Source organism: Adiantum capillus-veneris, chromosome 2 (assembly GCF_014529385.1).
Source record: "Adiantum capillus-veneris isolate H3 chromosome 2, ASM1452938v2, whole genome shotgun sequence".
NCBI classification, from domain to species: domain Eukaryota; kingdom Viridiplantae; phylum Streptophyta; class Polypodiopsida; order Polypodiales; family Pteridaceae; genus Adiantum; species Adiantum capillus-veneris.
The window spans coordinates 84827837-84847119 of record NC_140932.1 but is presented as its reverse complement, the minus strand read 5'-3'; the positions used below and the strand labels follow the sequence as shown (position 1 = coordinate 84847119).

The window sequence follows — 19283 nt, the reverse complement described above, 5'->3', positions numbered from 1 at the left end:
TGATGTTAATTAAAGTATAGCCACAATGCAGATCCAAAAGTATCTCCACTTGTAATAATGGTACTTGGAGAAATAAAGACATACAAACTACTACTTTACCATATAGAAAAGAGCTATTTTACCATGTAGAAAAGCAAATCTACCATGCTATCACATGACTATTGTATAAAATCTAACCAAGATTCTATGATTTTAGCCGATTAGAATAAACTGTACCCCTATTTTTTTCTAACACTAATTGGAAATGCTTTGGTCGATATGTAAGACAAATGTGTCATGAGATTTCTATTTGCAATGTCGACTCTCAAAGCACCTTGATTGCAAGATATGCCAAACATGACTATTGCAAGAAGCTCTACGTCTTCTCTGTGCTTTAGCAAGGCTACATCAACCTCACATGGGGGGGGAGAGAGAGAGAGAGAGAGAGAGAGAGAGAGAGAGAGAGAGAGAGAAGCCCCAGAGAGAGAGATCCTTAAGTAGAATGACAAATGAGTTAGAGAGAAATAGAGAGCACTAAATATAAGAGACCTCCAACAATAACTTGTGTGCTTATCAACACTTATTGCACTGATTAAAACCCTCTCAATCAATAACCCATTACACCCAAGACCAATTGCAACATCACGAAAGTTGATCGAAGGCGCTCCCATAATAGCAAAGTGAAAAAGGCATCAAATGTGCACAAGGTTCTAACACCCGCACCCGAAGCTTCAGTAAAACCTTATTGGAGCTACCCCACATAGAAGCATTGTTCAAAATAAATCATCTCTCCAAACATACAAAATTCCTTTGCTTGAAATAGCTAAGGGGAAATTTTAGAAATTTTTGCACCTTCATAGCTAACGTGAACTTGGACACCAACATGTCCACCATTAAAAATTCATGACCATGGTGGAAAAATGGTGGGGTGAATTTAAGCAAGTACATCTATATGGGCCACCATCAGCTTCGACAACCAAGAGAAATCTATTCATACTGATACGCACCATTTAGCCAATACTTGCGCTTCTTGTTTACATTGCCTTGAGGCGGTGATGTTGGGGATGCAGGTAATGACATTAGCTTGAAGACATCCGGAACAACAGAGAGATCATTGATGTTATGATCTAGACCAATAAACAGGTAGTCAAATGGCCAAGGCTCATCAGCAACAGGACATGTCAGCTTCCCAGGCCCTCGAGACGCACCAAGGCCAGAATGTGTCAAAGGGGAAGGCATTTGTGGACCCAATGCCACACTCTCCTCCTGAGAAGGGCTGAGCTCATGCTCCTCTAGGAAGTCTAGCTAGCAAGGCAAGAGTGCTCTTCATGAAGGCCAAAGCCCGGTATGTTGCTTTCCTAGAGGAGAACCAAAAGGCAAACGAGTAAAGCTCAATAATTAAATCAACAAAAGGCAAACACAAGAAAAGCTCAATAATCAGATCAACAAAAGACATCACAAATCTACAGTATTTTAGAAGATAGTGCTTGCACAACTATGGAGACACAAATAATGACAGATAAATAAATGTTGATTCCATTGTTAGGAACATCCTAAAACAAACTTGTTGTTCCTTCTGTGACATGTGAAATACATTTACTGGCAGCTTGCTATCGACTCAATGACTTTAACGGACTTCAAGCAGCAATGCAGTGCTACCTTGGGAGGCGACAAAGTTCAGCCGCTATCACATCATCTAACACCAACCAGATCAGAGAGTAGCTTGTCAAGCCTCCATCCAAAGGCATCAGAGTTGAGATAATCAGAGATGCTGCCATCCTCAACCGAAGATGAGGCATCCACATCCATCATCACACTATCATTGTGACTATTTTTGTCATTATTGTTGTCTGCTACTACTGTTGTTTGGATTCTTGTTGTTGGCCTCTAATTCCCGTAGAAGGGATGAGCGTATAGAACTCAAGAGATAACATCTTACTTCTCACTGTTTGAGGTGAGGGTGGGAGCTTGTTCACAGGTCCCTTTCTACCCATGCCACCATTATGTTTCCTAAGTCTCTCTACAGCCCAAAACAAAATCGTGGGCAGCAAAATTCTTCAAGGCAAAGTTGTTCTCCTTGAGGGAGCTAGTATACGTAGCTGGCATATGCTGAGTGCTTAGCTTGTCTCTTGGGCCGGGGGCAAGGTACCCATAGGGCTCATGCCAACCGTAATGGCTACCAAGAGGAGTCTTCTATGCTTGGTTGTGAGGGCATTGGAAGAATGCGCCGATAAATCGCAATCTCTACAGAGAAGAGCTCGGTCCTCGACGTGAAGAAAAAGGACATCTTTATCCTGAGAGCCAAGCAGATGAGCAGAGGTTACAAACCACTCTAAATCACATGGTCAGAACAGTATAATGAATCCAGATGCATGAACATACACAAACAAACCTGGCAAATGTCGCAGATAGCTGGTTCTGAGGTGTCGAGAATGAGGGTAACCGTATGATGCTCGATGGCCGGCTTGCTAGTAGCATGCACCTGCAAGTCGCATGCCAAACACAGCTCTGCCTCATTGGCATAGCAAACTGTCCAGGTCACTGCGCTTTTCACATACATCAAAAATAAAAGCTTTATATCCTTCCTCGGCTACGACAGAGCCTTCACGGGTATGTTGTAAGCCAAAGAAAAGAGCAGAACCAGGAAAGGAGATGGTTCATTTTTACTCTTCAAGCAGCACGCAGCTCTAGCCAATTTAAAACCCACTAGTATGGGATTCCCTGCGCATATTCTCTCCTCCGCTCTCTCTGTAGACCGCTCTCTGTAGAAATCCATGTCAACAGCTTGCAGTCCAAGGGTATCGCACCACTGCCTCCACCTCCTTCCGCCTCTGCCTGGATGCACCTGCCTTGTATGCCAGACAGAGTGGGCGACTACTGTTGAAGCCTCTCTCTCTCTCTCTCTCTCTCTCTCTCTCTCTCTCTCTCTCGCACATGCACATGCACATGCACATGCACACGCACACGGTCATGCTCATCAGCCTTTCCCTCCGATCTGCAGTTCTTTGCCTGGTCAGTGCAGCTCGATGGACCCGTCTTCTTGGTGCTTCACCCAAGAGCTTCTTGTAGATGACGGTGATGACTTTGTTCTGCAACGAACCGAGAGTTACCTTGATGCTTTCGCTCGTTTCTCTGGTGCTACCCCCCTACCTCTGCTTCGCCCTCTGCCGCCTCCAACCCTGTGCGTTCACCTGCAGCATTGCAGTCAAAGAGACAGCAGTGGCTCGCAACTTTCCCTCCATGCATGCGTCTCTACTAAGCGTTCCTTCCCCTTTCTTCCTTCCCCCCAAACCAAAACACTCTGTGCAGAGAGAGAGAGAGAGAGAGAGAGAGAGAGAGAGAGAGATGCTTTGCACTCCGTGCTTGTGCGACAGAGAGGCAGCTCCATTGTTGCACTCACCTACACGACACATCACATTTTACTGGCTACACTGTAGATGCGTCGCCCACCGCCTTCAGAAGAGGTGGAGATTTTTCGAGGTCGTCTCTTCCTTTCTATAGAGAGAGAGAGAAAAAAAAACCTTTCGAGGTCCTTTCAAACTCCAATCACTCCAGACTCCAGAGAGGATTCCATCAATTTTTTAAAATCGTCCACGCATTTAGGCAGGAGAGGTCCAAACCATGATTCAAAAGATACCAAATATATTTGATTGTCTTGCATCATCCAATCAAAAAATTGAATATTTTTTTAAAATAATGACCTTTTTTTGTTAGCAAAAAGGGAACACATCACTATGGCCTTAGCCCTTTGGGCAGGCCAAAAAGTGATGAAATCATGAGGCTTGCACAAAATGACCATTAGGAGATGTACATAATTAAAACAAGATAGAGAGAGTGGGGCCCTATCGACACTGGTGCCTTTTTGAGCGTGGGACTACCCAATCGCTGAGGGTTGCTATGCTAGCTTTTGCGAGTTGTTGGCATACGATACTCCGAGCGGCAGGCCATTAAGAGAGGGCACTACTGAGTAACTGAGGGCAAACTACACAAAGCAACTTTGGTGAGAAGGCCAAAAATGAGGAGGACGCTTTCAAGATAGCTAAGCGCCGCTAGGGGTTGAAGGGGCCTTACATGAGAGAATGACGCGAGAGACGGTGAGAACTAGATGATAGGGAATGCAAAGGATGGCAGGAAGAGCAAGCAATATCAGTTTGCAAACCAAGATAGGGTTGGCAGGAAGAGCAAGCATCAGTTTGCAAACCAAGATAGGGTTGGCAGGAAGAGCAAGCATCAGTTTGCAGACCGAGACAGGGTTGGCAAGGCAGCAAGTGGGGTGCTACAAAGGAGGATAAGGAAGGTAGTCCATCAAAACTAGCAATCGTGGAACAGGCAGCCCAAGGAGTGGGATATCATCGAGCATGGAATTCATTCTGAGGACTCTCTTGTGGAGAGTGACTGATCTTGATGGTGATTTCTTCCCTGCCCAAAAAACTCTCTAGGAAACTGTTGCGCCATCCTCTCTATACAACATGCCATCATCAGCCCTCTCTATAGTGCTCTTCCCTTTTGAAGCTAGCCTCCTCCATCCCACTCTCTCCTTTATGCTCTCTGCATCATCCCTCCGCCTTCCTGTAGGTGTCTCCTTCCCTTCTAGTTCCTTGCAACTCGTCACCAGCCAGCTACTAGCCCTGGCCACCCCAATCTTCATGCACCTCTCGACCTCCTGTAACGAGGCAGTTTGGCTCCCAACCCCATGGCGATCCCCAAGTTTGCACCATCGATCGGCAACTCACCCTTTGCCCTCGGCTTGGTTCAACCAAACGCTCTCCCAATCGTTCTCTACCGTTCCCCTTGGTAGTGCCATGTGCTTCTATGCAAGCCCTTGGCAGCTCATTCTCCTCGACTCTGCAGCCCAGAATTTCTTTTCTCTCTCTCTCTCTCTCTCTCTCTCTCTCTCTCTCTCTCTCTCTAATAGAGGATGCACATAGCACAGACCAAAAGGGGAGGATGCACAGCCGACACATGAAAAAAGGGGGAGGTGGTAGAGATCAGGAAATTGAGTGAAAATTCGGCATCTCATTAGATTCCATGTGCTATCATTAGCTTTACAATAATGGCCACGCATCTTCTTTTTGCCCTTATCACCAGAATTGCCAGACGAAGTGCTGCCAGCAAAAGCATTTGGAACATAAGTTTTGCCACTCACAGCACAACCATAAGAAGTGGCTGCATTACTGTTACCACCTTTTCTTTGAGAATCAATAAAAGCCTGTTCAACTGCACGCTGCCTAGTCTTGTTTTTTCTCGAAAGTGACTCTTGCAATAGCAATGTGCATAATGCATCAAACTTGACAACTTTTGGATTTCCTTGGGTCATAAGTCTCCAAGTACTAGCAAAAGTCTGGTGGGAATCTGGTAAGGCATCAAGAACAGTCTGCACAAGGGAACTGTTTGAAATGACTTCACCTGCAAAAATAAATTGCTCATTAATATCCTTGACACTAGCAAGGAAAGTGTCCATATCATCTTCCTCATGCATAATCTTCGACTCTAACTCTTTACGCAGCAAGGCAATTTTAGCCTCATTGCGACTTGCATAAAGACCAGCCAAAATACCCCAAGCCTGTTTTGCAGATTTTGCTGAACGGATGTGAGGAACAATGGTGCGCTTCACAGACAACGCAATCAATGCATGAGCCTACACATCCTTAACATCCCAACGAGCTTGTTCTGTCGTACGCAAAACAATTCTAACAGCAGCAATCCTTGCAGCAAGACCTACAAACATCCTCAACATCGCCTACATCTTTAGAACCGGGACATACATCAATGCCCTGCACAATGTTCCAGACGCCCTTTGACACAAGAACATGTTTGCATCATATAAGCCCACATAGGGTAATTGTCCCCATCCAACATGTCCTCAGCAGCAAACATCTTGAACACATATGTGTTGTTGTTGTTAGCCATCGTAAATGTTGCACCTGATGTGAAAATTGCCTGAAAATAGGAGAAATAGAGCGAGAACAACACATGCTATATAGCACAAACCATAGAAGACTATAAGGCACCTGTTATGCAAAAAACGGCATTGACAAAAATTTTGCACAAAATGACGAAATTGCCTGTGCAGACCTGTCTGTAGTGGAAACGGAGGCTGAAATGAGCCCAAATAAAAAATCTGAGCAGACCAAGCTCTACGAGATTTCCCGAAATAATTGTCCACCTGCGAATGCTCGCCAAACCTCACTGTAATCAGAGAAAGTGAGCAGGCGTGTGCTAGTCCAGCTAGCGACAAAGCCCGGGAGGACGTAACCTGCTCTGATACCAATTGTTGGAATTAGGGTTGCAGAGAAAGGCACACAGCTTGGAGAAGACGAAGGAAGCTCAAGGCACACAATAGAGAGTGTATTACTTAGTGTGTAATGGAAAGATAGATAGCCCTAGAGTGATGGACGTATATACGATGCACAAGGGAAAAAACCTCCTAAAGAGGGAAAAAATGCCTCGGCGGTCCTAGTGTGTTCACACACATCACTACCACATGTATATGGTAACAGCAAGTGCATCAGTCCGTGATGAGGGAGAGAGCGAGTTTATCTCCGTCAAGGGAAAGACGCAAAATGGGTGTGTGGCAAAGTTGAATACTAAAGCTCACAAGAGGGGCAACCCATAAAGATTAGAAAGCAAGAAATGGATACCTTTTGAAACAAAGGCGAGAGTTTAAGAGTGGGATGCATCGGTGGCAATGGCTAACCTCGACACTCACACATGGCACGTGTGCACATTTGGACAATTGGAAGGGGTCCCATACGATCCCACCCATAAGGGATCGATGGTCCACTTTACAAGGTGCAATAAGGCAATTCTCTGTGGTCAAATTGGGTGTGTGAACTATCATGGCTATTGTTGTGGCTATTGTGAGTTGCATGAAGGTGAACTCAATAGACATTATGAAAAGTGTTTTCTGGATGAATTGAGTGTTCATGTACAACATCCAATTTATGGTGTAACTTTCCTTTACCAAATCATAAGAGCACACCAATGCCAAATGGTAAAGCAATTGCCTTGGAAAGGGTAGATTATGTGACACGAACCCTCATCCCACCATTTTTTCCCTCTCCCTAGCAATTGGACACTTAAACATCCCTTTCAATCTTGAGCAAAGTTTTGGTTGAGAGGTATCATTTCGTGTCAAGGGCAATGTGACAACAAGGGTAGGACCAAGGGGGGGCACGGTCAGCTAGGCATGCTAATAATAGAGGTTTCCTAAAGATAGCTTATGGAGTCTATAAAAGGGAGTGGTTGGGTAGAGAATAGGCATGTAGAGTTTCCCTTCTCCTTTCAGTGGTATAGAGCACGCTCAGTTTCTAGGGAGGGGAATGCATCCTGTGTGTGTGTGTGTGTGTGTGTGTGTGTGTGTGTGCGCGCGCGCGCATGCATGCATGCACGCGCATGCATGCATGCACGCGCATGCTTGCAACCCTGCTCGTAGTTCAAAACTTCACATTTCAGAGGCTTACTGCCTAAAAATTGAAATGCATTATGCTACCTAATTGGTTAATTTAAACAAAACACCTAAGGTCAAGCCTCAAGGATGCATTTGTTCAAACTTCATCTTTGGATTCTAGAATAGCGACAGAGATAGACGCACACACACACACATATAAATACATACATATATATATATATATATATATATATATATATATATATATATATATATATATATATATATATATATATATATATATATATATATATATATATATATATATATATAGGGGGGTTTCCAATCAATGAGCAAAGAAAACCGAGGGAAGCCAATTTTTGAGCAAATATGAGTAACACCCTTGAAAAATTGCTGCAAGCACAAGCTATATTGAAGAAAACAATTATGTTATGATGGATTCTACCTCCTAACATCTCAATGCAAAATGGTCGTACATTTGAAATTACCACAAAGCAGTGGAGGCTTCAAAATATCATATCTCCTTACGTGTTGAGGCCCTAACTGTTATAGAATTGACATTTTATTATTTATTGCAGCTGACAGGTGGAAAAGGCTTGACAGAGCTAGGCTATTGCAAAGGATATCATATTTTATGTACATTTTATTATTCAAGTGTTCTTTATGAGCTTTGGCCATTTATGACCGACCGGTCAGTTTGTAACCAATTTGACCATTCAAGAAATCTATATAACAAATACGTGCAAGAGGGAAATGGTCACTCTTGCACGGGGGGAGATTGCACCCAGTGTTTGTGTTGCTCTTCTCTTCTCACCTCTACTCTCTTCTCTCTTGACGTGCTGGCGTAGCACTCCATTCTAGGAGGTGCATCTGCACGCGCTCTATTACTCTCTCTTGCACTCTGTCTTTCTCTGTTCGTGTATCTTGCGATCATGCTATCACGTGATTGTGCCAGGTATGCCGATTAGTTGGTTTTATGTTGTTTATTGTGTTATTTCGGTATTTGGCAGGGCGGCCACGCATCCGGCTGTAGCAGTGGTATCAGAGCGTGGGCTACGCTCAAACAATTGAAGTTTTCTATAATCAAAAGCTAAGTGCAATTATGCAATTTTATTTTGCTTCATCTCATTTTATTGTTTCTTTACTACTTGATGAGCATGATTCCTGTAAATGTTTAAAATCTCAAGGTAATTAAGTATTATCCCTCATCAAATTATGACGAGGAAAGATAATTGAATAATATAAATTAGAATTATGATATATATTACACAGAAGGATCTCTTCTAATGGCATGATCAATTAATTTAAGGCCTTAATTTGCTAATGTTGGGGTATAGGCGCCTGTGCCTTGCCCGGCCACCCAGAGTCTGGGCGCCCACTGACTTGTATACCTTATACATAGCATAAGTGTATAGGGGGCTGCTCACTCTTTGAGTCTCCCCACCCATATCTGTGTGTCGTGTGTCTCCTTCTCTCGCTCACTCTCCATCTGTGGTGCTCCCCGATCCCCTTCAATTGGTATCAGAGCGTAGGTGCGGAGAGAGCGCGTATGTGCACAGTCACGACTACAGCGGAGAGCCAGTTTCATTCCCGAAATTGCGTCCGCATGCGCGCGCACTTTCAAGAGTGCAAACAGGGTTTCGACTTCGGCATCGGCAAATTCAGCTTTCCAAGAGCGTTTCCGCCAGGCGTTTTACCCCCCTTTCGAAGCCATTCGAGCCAACAGAAACCTCGTTCGAGCTACGGTTGGGGAGCTGCATTTTTCAGCCCTCTTTTGGTAGTTTATGCTGCGTTTTTTGGGTCGAAACGGAGGTTTTTGGCATAGCTTTCACACCCGGACTTGGATACATGTGATCCAGGAGTCTACCTTGGGGTTTTGGCACGCTCCGGACGCGCTCGTTATATCAGAATTTTAAAATTCTGAACGCTGAATTTTCTGCAGCAGCAGTTGTTTATTGTGTGTCGAGCATTTCACACATGGCTTGCTCCCAGATGTGAGAGTGATATTTGCTGCAAGTTTCCTCACAGGTGGGAGGATACGATGTATGCCTTATGTGGTTTGATGCTCAGGGGAGTCTAGTCCCACTTCTATATCCATGGGAGATATTGGTCCCACACGCAAGTCTCGACGGCATAGAGACTTGACATGTTGGCATTGTGGACATAGAGGGCACATTAGGCGTCGATGTTTCAGGCGTTTGAGACAACGGAGACGACAGATGCGTGATGCAGATTTGGACATGACAGATGCTAGTGAGATCAGTATGGTGGTTACTGAGTATGCTTGTGACGGCGATGTCACATTTACATCTAGCTTGTCTTCAGACGATCTTATGTCTACGGATTGCATATCGGATTGCACATTGTCTTCACATTGGTTACTAGATTCAGATGCTACTTTCCATGTCGCGTCGCATCGTGAGTGGTTTAGCACGTTTTCTAGTGGGAGACTTGGTTGTGTGCACATGGCTGATGGTGCTGTGTATGACATTGAGGGTGCAGGAGACGTATGTTTGTCCTTGTCCAGTGGTATGAGATTTACCCTGCGTCATGTGCGTTATGTGCCAGATCTGAGACGGGATTTGATCTCAGTCATACAGGTATGAGATAGTGGATGTCAGATTTCGCTACGAGAGAGAGATTTTGTGATGCATTTGGGTTCGCTAGTGATTGCGAGAGGTGCCAGGAGTGGTACAGGTTACCCATTGCATGTGGATCACGGGAGAGACGGTGTTGTCTCTATGATCATGCAGCCAGGTAGAGAGCGAGAGAGCAGGCGAGTCTCTTTTGCTTGTGGGTTGCAGGATGCTTTGCATGGAGTGCAGAGCAATGACCTTGCATGGGTTGCAGGGTGCTTTGCATGGAGTGCAGTGTAGTGAGCTCGTTGTGCACACAGTTGGGGCACGACTTGAGCAGTCACACAGAGAGGTGACAGAGTCAGACATGCATGCTTTGCTAGTGACTGAGCAAAGCAGAGAGTCAGTTGTGCGAGATACTTCTATGCAGGATAGACAGGTAGAGCGGTCTTGCTCTAGTGAGTCACGACAGGAGGACGTTGTGCAAGAGTCTATGCATACGGAGTTAGAGCATGAGAGCTCTAGTGAGTCACAGCAGATTGAGTGGTCATGTTTGCAGTGGATGATTGCAAAGGAGACTGAGATGTCAGTGATTATGCAGTCATTCCTTTCTATGCTCGACAGTGAGCATGGGGATATAGTTGTGCAGGATATGTCTTCCAGCAGACACCTAGAGCAGTTGGTTTGCTCTGAGGTTGCACGACAGGTTGATGCGTCTTTTGCGGACAGTCAGGAGATGCATGTAGCTGACACGCCTTGCCAGTCAGAGATGCCTATTGCCAGGGATATATATGTTGATGCATGCTCCGTAGAGCTAGCAGGGCCCGCTAGCATTGCATCGGCATTCGGTGGTCTCATGTATGAGATGTTGATCTTGAGACCGGATATCGCAGCTGCAGTGGGAGCATTTGCAGTTGGGGTTGTCAGTCGTTTGTTGACTGATGATGGCATAGTGCACGAGGGAGATATGCGGGTATTGCATACATACTTGCAGTACGTGTGCGGTATGTTTGGTGGTGTATGGACTTACACGGAAGTAGGACAGCCGGATGCATGCGATCACAGCCAGCCAGTGGGCATCGGTTGAGAGCGGTTTTCTCTCGCCTTTTGTAGTCTTTAGACTAGGTTCTCTTGCTTAAAGGCACAGTCGCCTTTAAGTGGGAGGTTGTTGGGGTATAGGCGCCTGTGCCTTGCCCGGCCGCCCAGAGTCTGGGCGCCCACTGACTTGTATACCTTATACATAGCATAAGTGTATAGGGGGCTGCTCACTCTTTGAGTCTCCCCACCCATATCTGTGTGTCGTGTGTCTCCTTCTCTCGCTCACTCTCCGTCTGTGGTGCTCCCCGATCCCCTTCAGCTAATAGGGTTAAATCTTTGACAGTGCGAAGAGAAGACGAGTGCATCACGTCCAAGATCATTAAGACCTAGTTGACGCCCATAGAAAAGGAGAAGCAGAAGAAGAATTTGATAGACTGTTGTAGGAATAAATGCAAGAGACCTTGGGGAGTGTTTGAACTTCCTTATGAGAATGACTGGGAGAATCACATGTGATCTGCTGTTGACAAGGAGCTCGATCGAGCTTAGTGGGAATGACCCTCATGCAATTTTTGTAAGAATTGCTATTAAGCCATAATAACATTGTATTTGTATTTTAATACCATATAGGGAGTACTAACATCCAGATTCCATGGAAGGTGGCGCAAACGAGCAAGGCTCACAAAACTACATCACTTTTGTTCTCGCTACAAGCATCGTAGCCAGTGCCAGCATGTCGTGAAGAGCACGCAGGGTGGCTGTGAGGGTCTACACGTAGGGCAGCAGTCACCAACCGACCACCAAGTAGCATACAACCACCAGACAGATAACTGCGGCCAAAACTATGTGTCTGTGGAGTTGGTGGTCAGCAAGGCTCCCATCTCTGATTGTACGGGTGTTTCTTTTCTCTCGCTAGGAGCATGCAAACCAGGTGTCTCAATATATATTTTTTTACACTGCAAAGGCGGCCACTCAGCTCACCTACGAGCATCTCTCTCTGTCTTCAGTCGCCGCCACACACGTCCTACCTAGCTCTAGCGCCCACCATGCACACACACACAATCAGTGAGCCGCCCTTGATCACTGGGTCTTTGTGGAGTACACCACAGCCACAACACCACAGCCACAACTTTTTTTTCTTTCTCTCCCTCTCGTTCACGTAGCGCATGCAGACCCCTCGAAACTCTCTCTCTCCATGCAACCATCCAGCGCTCGTTTCCTTGCCTCTCGCATGCCTTTTCTACCTACCGCTGCTCAACCACCAGTATTTCAATCATCTCCTATATCCCCTCAGTCTCTCACGATGCCAAATTTTCAGTTGCCATGCAGACCTCACCAACCTTGCCGCACTCACTCTCTCTCTTTAGTTGGTGACCACACCGATGGCTACACACACACACACACAGTACTACCATGCGGGCACACTCTCTCTATCTGTCGCTTCGAGTAGTCAACACAGAATATCAACCTCACGACCCTTGACAACACACTCTCTTTCTCTGCCCCTCATTTGCATGGCTATACACAGACTGCACCGCCCACCAACTTGCCTTTTCTCACTTGTGAGTAGTAGCGAAAAAAGAGTCTTTCTCTTTCTCTTCAGCCACCAAGGTCCAACCTTCTCCCTTGACTGCATGGCGTCCACAACCACCCGCCTCTAGATCGGGAGAAGATATGCATGCCGGCGCCCAACCACAACATATACACACACACACACACAAGTACAAGCTCAGGCTGCTATAGGGCATCGTCGTCATCGTGACATCTGTAATTGATATCATTGCTGATGCTATCAGATATTGTCGCCAACGATTGAGTGACTAGGCTTATGTATGGTAGGTGGGTCCGGGTTCTCATAAGCTGCGCCCTCCTGGGTTCTGTTCCCGCGTAGCTTCTACATTTTATTCATCTTCCAGTACACCATTAACAGAGTCCCATTATGTTTGGCATCGAAACAGGTGAGTTGGGATCTCCAAGTAAAAGCCAACATCTTTGAGCATATCAAACATTCCATGAAAGTTTGTGTGGGGATGATCTCCATGCCAATCAATTAGTATATCCTTTCGAACTCCGAAAACATCACACATTTGAGTATTGCCTGATCGCCCACGCTCCCTCGACCTCCATGAAACCCTCATCCAATTTGCAACATGCATCCACTGTCTCGTTGGCCAAGGCATTCCCCCCCTCGGGCCATCACTGGACGCACTTACACGCCTTTAAATTATCTCTTTCTTCCCACACGAGTACAACAATGGTCTCAAACAAGTAGAATAAAGATCAAGGCTATGGATGTTGGCACAGATAAGGTTAAGCCCATTGTACCAGCTTCTGTACCTACTGTACCTACGAAGGCAGATGATAGCAAAGCCTTAAATCACTCAGTTGGAATAAAGGGAGCAGCTGCAAAATAAGACATCCTTTCCCCCCCCCCGCCCGAGACTACTTAGAGAAGCGGAGATCGACAAAAATCTTAGGTGACAAATGCAATACCTTTTGCGACGACGCCCAATGTCGGGCATCCGCGGGACTTGACGACAATGACGCTGATTTTAGTTCATTTTTCTATATAGACATTGTATTAGATCCATAAGGAGTGTATTAGTTTGCTCTTATAGGTAATTTGTATAAGTTGCAGACTCTCATACTACATACCTAGTACAAGTTTAGAAGAGAAGCTTAAGTTTTTGGTCTTGCCAGACATTTTTTTTGCGATGCATATTCTTTTACATATTTTGATGTCTGATTGACAATGTCCGAAAGAGCAACTAAGGTCAAATCAATTTTGCATTGTTTTCTTTATTCGTGGACCAATCTACTATTTACAGTAGGGCCTTTACTTGATGTATGCTCGTGATATCATGACTAGACACTAGTATGCTCGTGATATCATAATTAAACACTAGCCAATGCCTTTTACACAATAAATAAAATAAAATAAAATAAGAATAATGAGAACTACTTTGTTTATTCCAACAAAACAATCGTCAACATATCAATTTCATTTCACTTTCTAATTGATCCAAGGCTAATCATAATAGATGTTTGTAAGTAAGCAGTAAGTAATAGTAGATGTCTGTAAGTAATCAGTATAATTTTGACTCTTACATTGACCTATACACTCAAATCGAATCTGCTTCGTACATTTTTTCTTCATGACTCTACTTTGCCTCCGCTATTAAGTTAGAACTGCAACAATTTTCTTTCTGCTCAGTTGTCTCACATTTGTCTCAGTTGTATACTAATCCCCTCTGTAGTTGTCATTGCAAGTTTCTGACTAATTATTAACCCCACACTAACACATTTTGGATCTATTAGCTATACTTTAGTGTAAGTTCGCTAGTGCAGCACTTGTACCCATTCCTCTTTTCGTATTTCATTTCTATGCATTGTACAAATGTTCTAACTTGAATATTCAAACATTGTTAAGGTCATCACTTCTAATTATATTGAAAGAAATTTTTATTGAGATGATTTGTCTATAAGCTATGCAGCTACTCAGGCGAGTTAAGGTGCTCTGGGATAGTGAACAACAATTTGTAAGGGCTTTGATATACTGCACTGTGATGTCGGCAACGTGGTAAATATATTTTCTCCTTTATGTCTAGCCTAGTCCATTGGTCACCAACACACAGATTCGCCGATTTAGGCAGTGTGTACATACTCATCTTGGTGCAGATTCGCCGATTTAGGCAGCACATTGATAAAATGCAGATTCATGAATTTTAAACAATATCAAATGCAGATTCGCCGATTTAGGCAGCACAATAATAAACTTCAGATCTATAATTTTTTTAAACAATACCCAATGCAGATCCGCCGATTTAGGCAGCACACTGAAAAATTACAGATTCACAAGGGTAAGTGCAGATTCACCGATTTAGGCAGCACGTCTTATTGGTGTAGATTCACCGATTTAGGCAACACCGATCACAAAATCATGCTGTAGTGACTGGCCACCACTGCAACTGGTATGATTTTGTTACCCGGGTACATAATGAAAGTGATTTGGATTTGGGCTTGTGGAATTGATATTGGACTGGGATTTGGTATCTGATGGTTATTTTATCACGACAGTGTGTATGTGATATGACTTGACATTATGAGATTAATGATGAGTGTGACCAATGATATCCTGATTCATCAGGGTATGACATATACTTCTTATTCTTGTGGTATGGGACACTAGAATAGGTAGTATGTGGATGACGGCAGGCATAAGCTAATGTTGTTTAGTTTCATATATTATGTGATGTTTTTGAAACAACATACTAATCACTATTTTTGACAAGTATTGTTTGCAGATTTTTATCTTCGCAACTGAGGACAGTTGCTTTCCAACGGAGAGGTATGTTATAGAATTGACATTTTATTATTTATTGCAGCTGACAGGTGGAAAAGGCTTGACAGAGCTAGGCTATTGCAAAGGATATCATATTTTATGTACATTTTATTATTCAAGTGCTCTTTATGAGCTTTGGCCATTTATGACCGGCCGGCCAGTTTGTAACCAATTTGACCATTCAAGAAATCTATATAACAAATACGTGCAAGAGGGAAATGGTCACTCTTGCACGGGGGGAGATTGCACCCAGTGTTTGTGTTGCTCTTCTCTTCTCACCTCTACTCTCTTCTCTCTTGCCGTGCTGGCGTAGCACTCCATTCTAGGAGGTGCATCTGCACGCGCTCTATTACTCTCTCTTGCACTCTGTCTTTCTCTGTTCGTGTATCTTGCGATCATGCTATCACGTGATTGTGCCAGGTATGCCGATTAGTCGGTTTTATGCTGTTTATTGTGTTATTTCCGGTATTTGGCAGGGCGGCCACGCATCCGGCTGTAGCACTAACAAAGTCTCAAGTCACAAGAGTACATATAAAAAGCAATTAATTATGTCATCGTAGATAGCTATGGTCTTCCACCCTCTTATCTGAAATCCCTTTCCTCATCATCAACCGAAGCTTGGCTACTCTTGAAATTCTTTCCTTGCATTAAATTGGCATGCAAGAGAAAGCATTGCATGTTAAAACCTTACAGATGTCAAAAGTGCAAAGGATTTAGGGGTTAACATGAAAGGCCTTCTTTTGAAGCTAATGGGCATGTTCTTTTTTGTTGCAACATGTAGGCCAAGTGCGTTTTCTTACGGGTTGGGGACAAAAGTCCATGTCAAGGGAGCCTTGCCGAGGAGACAACTTCCTTTAACTCTTTTTGGGCTTGCAAATTGCAACAATAAAGTACTTGTTGTACACACAGGTGCGCCGAGAGAGAGAGAGAGAGAGAGAGAGAGAGAGAGAGAGAGAGAGAGAGAGAGAGAGAGAGAGAGAGAGAGAGAGAGAGAACTGAATGTGTATGTGTTTTTGTCTTCGTTGCGGTGAGACATTGGGAGAGACCATCTGAATATTGAACAAGCATGGTGTGTATGACCTCTCATACTTTCTCGCTAGATTTTTCTATGGATCGCATAGATAAGCCATCCCAACAGTCTTGTTGCCTTTCTACTTACAAGGTAACAAAGAAAGGAGACTCTGAAGCCCAACTAATTATTACACGGTTTACTCTAGTATCCTATCTTCCACATCCTTTTCAATATTCTGACTAGCATGAACCATTGCTCTCTCTCTGTCAAAATTGTCAGCATGAATCGGTGCACCATTGAAGGGATGATCGAGGCCGCCTTGAGGAATACAAGCCTTGAGGCAGGCTTGTATTCCTCACTTAGTATACATTGATCTCCTTGGACACAACGGGAATCATGAGACAAATGGAATTTTCTCTAATTTTCTTGGATTTGCTTCTCGAGTTGAGCCTTATTGACAAAAAGAAAAGGATGAGCAATGAACACTCAATCGCGAATACCAATCATTACCCCAAGCGCGAGACCCAAAACTGAGGTTTTTCCTGATAGCTGTGTGCCTGTTTGGGAAAAATCATTTTTCCAAACTTACAAAGATCCAAGAGGAAATTTTAGAAAATTAGGTTATTTAGCCCTTCCCCTTTTCTCTCTACCTTTCTTGGTTCATTCTAGAATGCTTCGAAATGCTCTGAAGCTTGAAATACATGAATGCTCGAGTCTGCTTCATTGGTGCCAAAATATAGCGCGGATGCTATGAGGTAAGGATTGTGTACTTATATATGGCCTTACTATGGGCTTTGATAATAATCAACATAAACTTTCCATTGGTGGCTTATAATAACTCCATGAGATTGGGTACCAGGGTCAAGTCAATGTGTTAACCGGTGCTTAGGCAAATTTCTAAAATAATCTCACCTTTTTCAAAGTGTGTGGGACCTGTAAGTTCTAATAAAATAAAGTTAATGGAGTTTTTTTTATAAAAAAACCGACAACCTGCCCCTTGTGAAACATGTCGGAACCATTCCGCGCCGGTGCGGAATGGTTCCAACATGCATCCCCTACTCCTCATGGGCTGCGCCAGCATGCTAAATCTCTCGCGCGTGCGCGTGGGCAGGCTCATCAGGGCTCTCGGAAGCCAATTAGCAACTAAAGTGGCTGGAGTGTACCAGCTCCACGTTCCTCATCAACTCCATCTCCATTGCCGCGAGCACCGCCATAGAAGAGCGTTGCTCTATCCTTCACCACCCGACAGCGTCCATCCTCTCTACCCCTCGCCGTTTCCAATGGCAGCCATGTCAGCGCCATGCTGGTCAGTAATCTCTCTCTCTCTCTCTCTCTCTCTCTCTCTCGTACGTTGTGTGTGTGTGTGTGTGTGTGTATTGTGGGACTAAAGGGGGTGGTGCTGGTCATGATGTAGGTGTGGAAGCCGTACGACAACAAGAAACTCGAGACTCTGTCGTATCTGCCGCAGCTAAGTAGCAAAAGCAGGTGGACTCCAAGCCCTTACTCGAAATCGCACTCAGAAAATAATGGCGTCAGTACGTACCTCAATCCCTGTTGGAGATGCTTTCTTCTTCCATTTGTGAAGTTCATCTCGACCTGCGCACGGAATCTTTCTCCTGGCATGCACAGATTCTTCAATCACAAAGTGGGCGATTTTTTTCTGAGACTAGTTTCCGGATTGAAACAATAGACTCAACCACTTCAATCCCTTCAATTACGGAGAGAGAGAGAGAGAGAGAGAGAGAGAGAGAGAGAGAGAGAGAGAGAGAGAGAGAGAGAGAGAGAGAGAGAGAGAGAGAGACCTTAGATGTACTTATCTAGATTTTGGAGCACTCAAATGACGAGCTCCTCTCAACGTTCTGAGAATTCTTCAAGGATCGGACTCCGAATATGCAACGGTACTGGTAGTGAGAACTACCACTTGAGCTCAAAGCTACCTCTTGTTGTGTTTCTCCTACTTCTTGGTTAGAGTCAGCCAAGAGAGACAATGTGACATGCTTTAAGGTTCTCACTGCTCAACACTCATTCACTCACAAAGAAAATCTTTAAAGATGCGGGATGAGAAATTTTGACAGAGCTTGTGTCACAAATGTTGAGAGAGAGGAAGAGAGAGTGAGAGGGAACTCATAGACAACACTGGTCACAATCTCACAAGGAAAATTTTAAAGAGGCGGGATGATACGAAGGGGCGGGAGCCTTGCCAACCAAAAATAATGTTTATTTAGATTTGAACGTTAGCTAAGCCTAATAGCAACAGTAAAGTCTTTAAACTTTACATTAACATGATTAAGGCATCCTGATTCCCCATTCCCGCTATCCTTAGTCCTATTCCTCACTTCAAGAACATAATGCACTTTAAAATTCTAAAAAAACTATATAACTTTTTTATTTTCCCTTACATTTATCTTATCCTTGTATATTCAAAAGGTAGTTTACCTCCTCTTCCTTTGCATACACTTAAAAAACCTAATAGGTTTTTTTCTAAAAGTTGCCAAAACCCACATAATTAATTTCAAGAGGCAGATTTCAAAATTTTTAGGAGGGAATAAACTAAACCGAGGTTTGTTTCGAGCACCGACATGTGGCCTTCAGTTTCGGTTCAAGATAGTATAAAAGATATAGGCTAGATCTTCAAGCATCTAGTACATGATAAAACAAAGAAAACTATAGGGAATAGTATGTGTGCCCCCCCCCCCCCCCCCCCCCCCCCCCCCACCCACCAAAAAAAAAAAAATGATACCCCCTCCCTTATTTTTAAGCGTGGGAGATAAATTATTGGGGGCCTGGCCCTAACTTATAGGCTTATGTAACTTGTAAAAAAAACCCCTCCCTTGCACTTACATGGTGCGGTAAGTTTTCCATGGTGAATCCCCCGGGCTCATACACCACTTGAAAAGGTTTTCTTAACCACTAGCAAATGATTTTCAA

General features: G+C 44.1%; 1 pseudogene; it reads right to left on the bottom strand.

Moving 5' to 3' along the window:
- Positions 1 to 966: 966 nt before the first annotated feature.
- LOC147463101 (uncharacterized) lies at positions 967 to 17657 on the bottom strand (annotated as a pseudogene).
- Between the last annotated feature and the right edge of the window lie 1626 nt (positions 17658 to 19283).